The sequence below is a fragment of the Manis pentadactyla genome, chromosome 6 (assembly GCF_030020395.1).
Source record: "Manis pentadactyla isolate mManPen7 chromosome 6, mManPen7.hap1, whole genome shotgun sequence".
NCBI lineage: Eukaryota > Metazoa > Chordata > Mammalia > Pholidota > Manidae > Manis > Manis pentadactyla.
Window position 1 is genome coordinate 157,291,215 of NC_080024.1, and position 7,640 is coordinate 157,298,854.

Sequence of the window (7,640 nt, forward strand, 5' to 3'; positions counted from 1 at the left end):
ATCTGTTTCACTGGCCCATGGTCAGCAGAGCCCAGGGCTGATGCAGACATAAGTCACCCAGGAGCTGACTCGCCGGAGGACAGGTCAGAGACCTGGGACTCCGGCGCCGGGCTACCCAAGATGGATATTCACAACCGCCTGCCCAACATCGCAGCCATCACCTGGTCTTCCCGCTGCCCCCTGGCTCATGCACCCAGGCACCTGGCATCCATGCGTGTGTCTGCATACCTGACCCCAGGCACAGCTGATCTGGGAAAGCAATGATGCAGCAGCAAGAAGGGCTGGGCAGAGACCCCATCTGGCTGTTTAGGGTCAAGGCCCAGATGCCAGAGACACCACTGGGTCAGGCAGATCAGCCACGTCACTGCCCAAAACCGCGACCAGGAAATCGGCTGTGAAAACGTGATTCACTGACGTGTAACACCTCTGTACCCCTGGTTACGCAGGTGCCTGGCTGAGTGCAGCACGCAGCACGGGACAACTCCTCACGCACCGTGCCAAGTGGGAAGTGCCTTCAGGAGCTCATCCCAAAACAGCAGAATCCCGCCAAGCCAGCAGACCCCGCAGCAGGCTGGCCCCCCTCCTCCTGCTGCCGCAGCTGCGTGCAAGCCAACCACACGCTTTCCCAGGAGGAGCCATCCCCGCCGGCTCAGGGGGTGCTCTGCTTTGTGTCCAAGCCCGGTGGACAGAGGGCTCCTCCTTCCCCAGATCCAGACGGAACTGACAGGAAGGTCCTCACTCAGCCTGGGCTGAGCCTGAAGGCCCGACACCTCCAGCGACCACACTGGCTGCTGGGTGACCACCAGGTGACCCGGAATCACCAGAGCCCGGCCAGGGGCCAAGGCTGTTCCCGGCAGGAGCCCTGGTGCCTGAAACTGCGGGCACAAACCCCAGCATGCCCAGGTCACTCCTGTGACCGACATCACACAGACCACACGGCCATCTGACCCGCAGGCACCCTGCCCATCTCGTGATTGGTCACCTTCCTCAGGGCCTAAGAGCTGCTCTTCTCAAGCGGGAATTCATTGAGTTTCCAAACTGTAGCCCAGTTTCACACATTGCATCTGATTTTTTGCATCGAAAACCAAATCATTTTGCTTATAAATGTACTTACGTGTGTAAGATTCTCTTTTTTGTGAGGGTATTATGGGCGAATTGTGTCTCCCAGTACTTGTGACTGTAACCTTATTTGGAAACAGGGTCTCTGCAGATGATCTAATTAAGATGAGGTCATTAGGGTGGCCCCGATCCAGTATGACTGTGTCATTGTGAGAAGAGATAGTCACACAGGAAGAAGCCAAATGCAAGAACTGTCAGCCACGCCAGGGAGGAGCCCAGACCACCCTCTCCGAGAACCTCCGGGGTGGCATGGCCTTGCCCACACCTCGACTGTGGACTTCCGCCCTCCGAACAGTGAGGGAACACACCTGTTGTTTTCAACCACCAAATGTGGATTTCCCTGTGGCTGCCATGGGAACTGATAAGAGGGTGAGTCTGAAAGTTGGTGCTGGAGAAAGATACACCCTCAGAGAGGGGAGGCCCTCTGCATGCCCACCGGGACCTCTACCCACTGGGAAAAGTCAGCACTAAAGCTCAGCATGCTCACCACAAGATGTGACCGTGAGCTGATCGCACAGTCTCTCCACACGATTTCCTCATCTGCAAAGTGCAGAGGCTGCATGGTATGATCTCATTATCTGTGATCCCCCAAAAGCTGTCAAATAAATGGTCAATTCCGTCTTTGGTGTGAGAGTTCCAATGAGCTCCTGCCTTCCACTGCGTCGCAATGCTAGGGAAAACCAGCGCAGAGGCTGATGGGTTCACGAGCAGGACGGAAAGGCCACCTGGCTGGCTTGGGCCTCGAAGAGGAAAGATCGCAGCATCTGCCCAATACGGCTCGGTCCGCTTCCTGCTGTGTGTCCAGGTAGACGGGAGATCTCGTTGTGAGCTACGAACGTGGGTTAGACTGCACTCTGAGGAGTCTCCCACATTCGCTGTATTTGTATCAGCTGTGAAACAAAGATGAAACTTCGGAATTACTCTGACTTTTCAAAGAAATTGGACAGATTCCTCACTCAGACAAAAAGCCCCTGGTGCACGGAGGCTGACCTGTCCCAGCATCTCTCCTTTGCTGTGTGTTCAGGTACGTTGGCATTGCACACCAAAGCACTGTGGTCTTGGCGGTCAAGGGTGACCCAAGGTCAGTGAAGACGTGGAATTCTAACAACAGGCTGGCCAGTGAGGTTTCTGTCCCTTCCTTTTGTCCCCCGGAGGCAGAGGTGCCTTTATGTCAATGTCTACAGTATAGCAATTCCCGTCCACGGCTCTCCGATGTGCTTCCACCCATTCCTCCAAAGCCCTGCTCCCAAGAAACCTCCTAGCTTTCCTGTTGATCATGCTCAGCTAATGCAGAATTCATATACCACACAGAATAAAGGTAAGAATCACGCACTTCTGTAGATGGGTCACTGCGACCAATGCCCATCATGTATCTCTCCACTACTGCTCAGCGATGGGAGTCCCACATGCCCCACTGGCACGCCAGCTCTGAGAATGGAGCACCTCAGTACAGACTGCAAGCCACCTGGACAGACAGCCTGACTCTCTCGCACGCCCCAGTCCTGCTTTCAGACCCTGCCTCCCTTCCTACCCTGGGCTTCAGTGTGTGGCTGCTGAAGACCACCACCTGGTCTCTGCTTCTGGTTGTGCAGACCGACAGCCCCTGAGAGAGAAGTTCCTGCCACCATGGCTGCCTGCCCCCTGTTCTGTGTCACCGAACGCTGTTCTTTGGGATGACTGACAGCGGAAGTCCCCACTGAAGCCCAGACTGCCCAGGCAACGGTCCTCACTTTGAGAACCTCGAGCTCGCACCCATCCTCCCCCAGGACGCCGGTCCATTCTACGCTGACAGAAGCCAGCCCTGCTGCCCGGCCTGCAGTGACTGCCCATTCTGGGAAACAGCAGAGGGACACCTGTGTCTGCCGGCCCTCAGCCTCCCCGCCTGGATCGCTGATGGCCCCAAGGGCAGATTGGCATCAGCTCCCACCTAGTGGCTGGGGGTCAGTACATGCAGGGCCCCAAGGAAGGGAGGTGGGCGTCAGGGGGCCCGGCCCAGCCTGTGGACAAGGGCCCCCAAGCTCTCCAAGGAAACGGATTCCTCGTGAGCAGGGACATCTTTGGAAAGCTACCAACATGGGAAGAGGGGAGCTACCTTTGAAGTCCTTGACCATGGCTGCTGAACCAGCTGCCCTGAGAAGGGGCAGCACACCTGGCTGTGCACCCCTGCCCATCAGAGCCTGTCACCCCTGCCCCCGTCCTCGGCTGGGCTGCCAGTACACTCTCGGGCTGCTCCTGGCACACAGCAGTGGGTGGTGGGATGGGCAGGTGGCTCAGATGCCCCACCGCGCTGTCCGTCCACAGGCTGCGCCTGTGGTCAGCACGCCATGCTGAGTACCCCTGAGCTCTCGAGCCCGGGCAGCACTCCCAGCACTCCCAAGGCACTGCCTGTTTTGAAAAAGCTCCTCAGCGTTCCCAAGTAAGGGACGATGGAGACGGGGCGTCGCGCTGCGGTGGGGACTAAGTCACTGCTGGTGACCCTCTCGGTGCCCCAGGATTAATGTCCAGTGAGGCGCTAGGACACGTGTCATCTTTTAAGGCTTACAGGGAAAAGGCAAAACTTGAAAAGAAAATGTGGTTTTAAAAATAGCATAACTGCCTGCTTCTTCCTTTCCGGGGGCTGGGCACTAGCCACACCTGTCTCGGGGGGTCACAATAGTCTTGTGCACAAATACAGCTCTTCCTGGAAGCACAAGTTTTCTTATGGGCCTAGAAAGAGATGCTTTCTTGTATAAGAATCACAACGTCATCCGTCAGAGTAGCCACAGCACAGGCGGGGACGGGCACTTGCCCTGCTGGGGCCTTGCCCCAAACTGCCCTGTCCCCCCTAGGTAGGAGCTGGTTTTCAGCCCCTCCACAGGTCCTGACCGGTCACGACACAGCCCCTTACCCAAACTGGTGATTAAAAACCTCAGCGGAGAAATTACCTAATAAAAAGTCAAGCACACACTTGCGATATATGCACAGCACCGACGCCGTGGTGACCGCAGACTCACACTCCAGGAAAGCTGCAGGCCCGCGACGCGGCCCCACATGGTCACACAGAAGACCCCAGGAGCGTGTGTGATTCCTGGTTCTCAGGGGCCTGCTTGTGAGGACACGAACTCAAAACAAGTGTGTCCCCGGACGAGACATGATGTGCGCTTTACATTCAGTTCGCCTTTTGGGTTGCAGTTCGATTTGGCAAATTTGGAACCTCTCCTGCCCCTGGATCCCGGGCTCCTGGTGCCCTGCTGCAGGGTCGAGGGGTTTCCCAGCCTCCTTGCAGTGGCTCGGTGGATCGGCCCCTCAGGCCCCCTCCGTGAGACAGGCTGGGCTGTCCGGCCTTTAGGGGGCGCGGGACCTCAGGCAGACCCCCGCCGTACACCTCACTGGCCCAGATTTTTATCGTTATTGCCTCGACGGTGATGTGGTGGCATTTGGCCCCTCCGGCTGCTTGTGTGGTGTGAGGCGTTCCCACTCACCTGGGTCTGTAATAAAGTGCAGCGGAATAAATGACACGCAAGTTTGCAAGCCCTCCCTGGGGGGATGCCACGACAGGACTGCAGCCCGCACGGGGCCGCCCCAAGAGCACGGCCACACAGACCGTGGTTAGGGCAAACCAGGGTGGCAGCCCGGCCCAGAGAAACGGGGCAAGGCTGTTACTCCTGCTTGCACGTTGCCCCCACTCCCCTCACCCACCTCCCTGAGAGGGTCGTGCTCTCTGGGGAAGGCTTCTTTCCTCCAAAACCTGAGGCCCCCGGTGCGCCCCGCAGAGAGTGGGAGCGAGGAGACGCTGATGGGAGCCATAGCCAGTTCTTCTAAGACCCTCCAGAGGAAGGGCCCTTCGCCCAGGGTGAGGGTGCGGCTGAGGTAGAGGGCAATGCACCTGGGCATGTGGCCCCCCTGGGCCGGGAGGGCACTCCCGAGGGGTGCTGGCTCCCGGTTACTGGGCCACTCCAGGCAGGACCTGAGTCCTGGCCCCCAGGACTTCATGTTCAGTCCACTTGACAAAATGCTGCCTGCACTTAGGCACCCACAAGCGGGGCGTCAGGTGGGCACCCACATGCCAACGACCCGGGCCAGCCGGCTGGGCCCCAGATGCAGGCTGCAGTGTGGCCCCAAGGCGATGCAGGAGACAGTCATTGTCCTCTCAGGTGAGGGCACAGCAAGGACATGCCCACCTGTCTGCAGACCCCACTGGGGTACCTGGGCCCAGGTGTAAAGCAGAGAATGCGGCTCACCAGCTTAAACCCAGCCGCAAGTCCCCCCAGGCTGACCAGGGCTGTGCAGTGGACGATGGAGCGCCGCGCACACGCTCACCTCCAAGAGCAATCGCAGTGCCCAGCAGGAGAAGTCGGACCTACCGCTCCTGCTGATAGAGGACCGAGTCGGTCCTGTGCCCGGCGAAGCTCGAGGGCCACTGAAGCCAGATGTCACCCGTCCTGCCCTTGGTCTCTGGAAGGCGACTGGCCCCCGTCAGCACCTGGATGCACCCCAGGCAAGGCTGGACCCGCCGCCCTGCAGTGGGAGCCCTGCCGCCTGTGTAATTACTGCTGTGCTTGCTCAGCAAAGCAGAGGGCAGGGCACGGGTTCAAAGGTCAACCACAATTTCTTCTCATTAAGTAACATCTTGTGTCAAACGTGGCAATACGTAGGTGAGCCTTTCTGGTAATACCGAAGGTGACATGTTTACTCGTTCAAAAACCTCACAACAACCAAGAATAAATGTACTTCTGATCTCTAAAGAAATTCAGAGGACATAAAATAATATAGGTTTTGTCTAGTTGGCCACATATAAATCAATAGTTTGTGTTCAAAACAGCGTAAGTGTGGTTTACTTTTTAAATGAGGAGATTTTGCTCCTGAATCTTGAGGTTCCCCAGGGGCAGTAGCTCTGCGGCTGACCCCAGGCCCCCACCACCCTGGGGACGGGAGACCACAGCCACTTCTGAGGGAGGAAGGATCCCGCCCCGGGGGCAAACGCTGAAAACCTCACTGTGCTTAAATATTACTCAGGGCATCAGACTCCCAGGATACACTGAGCAGAAAGAACCGCCCCCACCCCACCCAGTGCACAAATGGTACTTTTCTTCTGGGGATTTTAATAAGGTTTCTCCCTCAAAGAAGGCACGCTGAGAGGTAAGTAAAAGAGGAAGCACCTAGCCTGCGATCCTTCAGGAACAGGATGGGATTTATGATATGAAGTGCACACACCTCCAACCCAGCCCCTGGGCTGGGTCCCAAGTACAGGAGGACACGGCCTGGGCTGCAGCCGCACCACCTGGAAGCATTCGTTCAGTGAGAAAACACTTCCAGAGACCATCCTGCCCCAGTCCACTCCACCTAAGACACAGCCCGCCTGCAAGCTCCCAAAGGGGCTGGGAAGGCGGGACCGCTTTGGGGAATACTCTGCGCTGAGAAGCAAGAGCACCTCCAGGCCAGGCCCCAGGGGCTCTCCGGCATCTCTCACACACATGGCAGGGCCTCACAGAATCCCTGGCGAAATTACATATAAAGACAGTCGGTTGGCACCAACTTCCTAGAAGTAATACGGAGAGAAAGGAGTCGTGCAGCGGGAGCCTGGCCCTCATCCAGGCACACAAGTGCCCTCAGGGGCTCAGGAAGGTGCCACTGACTGCAGACACCCTGACAGTTCGGTGGAATTTCTTTATTTTTTGTATTTTTTATTAAGGTATCATTGATATACACTCTTATGAAGGTATCACATGAAAAACATTGTGGTTACTACATTCACCCATATTATCAAGTCCCCCCCACACCCCACTGAGTCACTATCCATCAGCGTAGTAGGATGCCACAGTCACTACTTATCTTCTCCGTGCTAAACTGCCTTCCCCGTGACCTACCTATATTGTGTGTGCTGATTATAATGCCCCTCAGTCCCCTTCTCCCTCCCCAAACCCTCCCCTTTGGTAACCACTAGTCTCTTCTTGCACTCTGTGAGTCTGCTGCTGTTTTGTTCCTTCAATTTTTCTACTTCGTTATAGCCTACCAGAAATCATCTGGTATTTGTCTTTCTCTGTCTGGCTTATTTCACTGAGCATAATACCCTCTAGCTCCATCCATGTTGTTGCAAATGGTAGGATTTGTTTCCTTCGTGTGGCTGAATAGTATTCCACTGTGTATATGTACCACATCTTCTTTATCCATTCATCTACTGATGGACACTTGGGTTGCTTCCATATCTTGGCTATTGTACATAGTGCTGTGATAAACATAGGGGTGCGTATGTCTTTTTGAATCTGAGAAGTTGTATTCTTTGGGTAAATTCCAAGGAGTGGGATTCCCAGGTCAAATGGTATCTCTATTTTTATTTTTTTGAGAAACCTCCATACTGCTTTCCACAATGGTTGAACTAGCTTACATTCCCACCAGCAGTGTAGGAGGGTTCCCCTTTCTCTGCATCCTCACCAGCATTTGTTGTTCCTAGTCTTTTCTATGTTGGCCCTCCTAACTGGTGTGAGGTGATATATCTCATGGTGGTTTTAATTTGCATTTCCATGATAATTAGCAATGTGAAG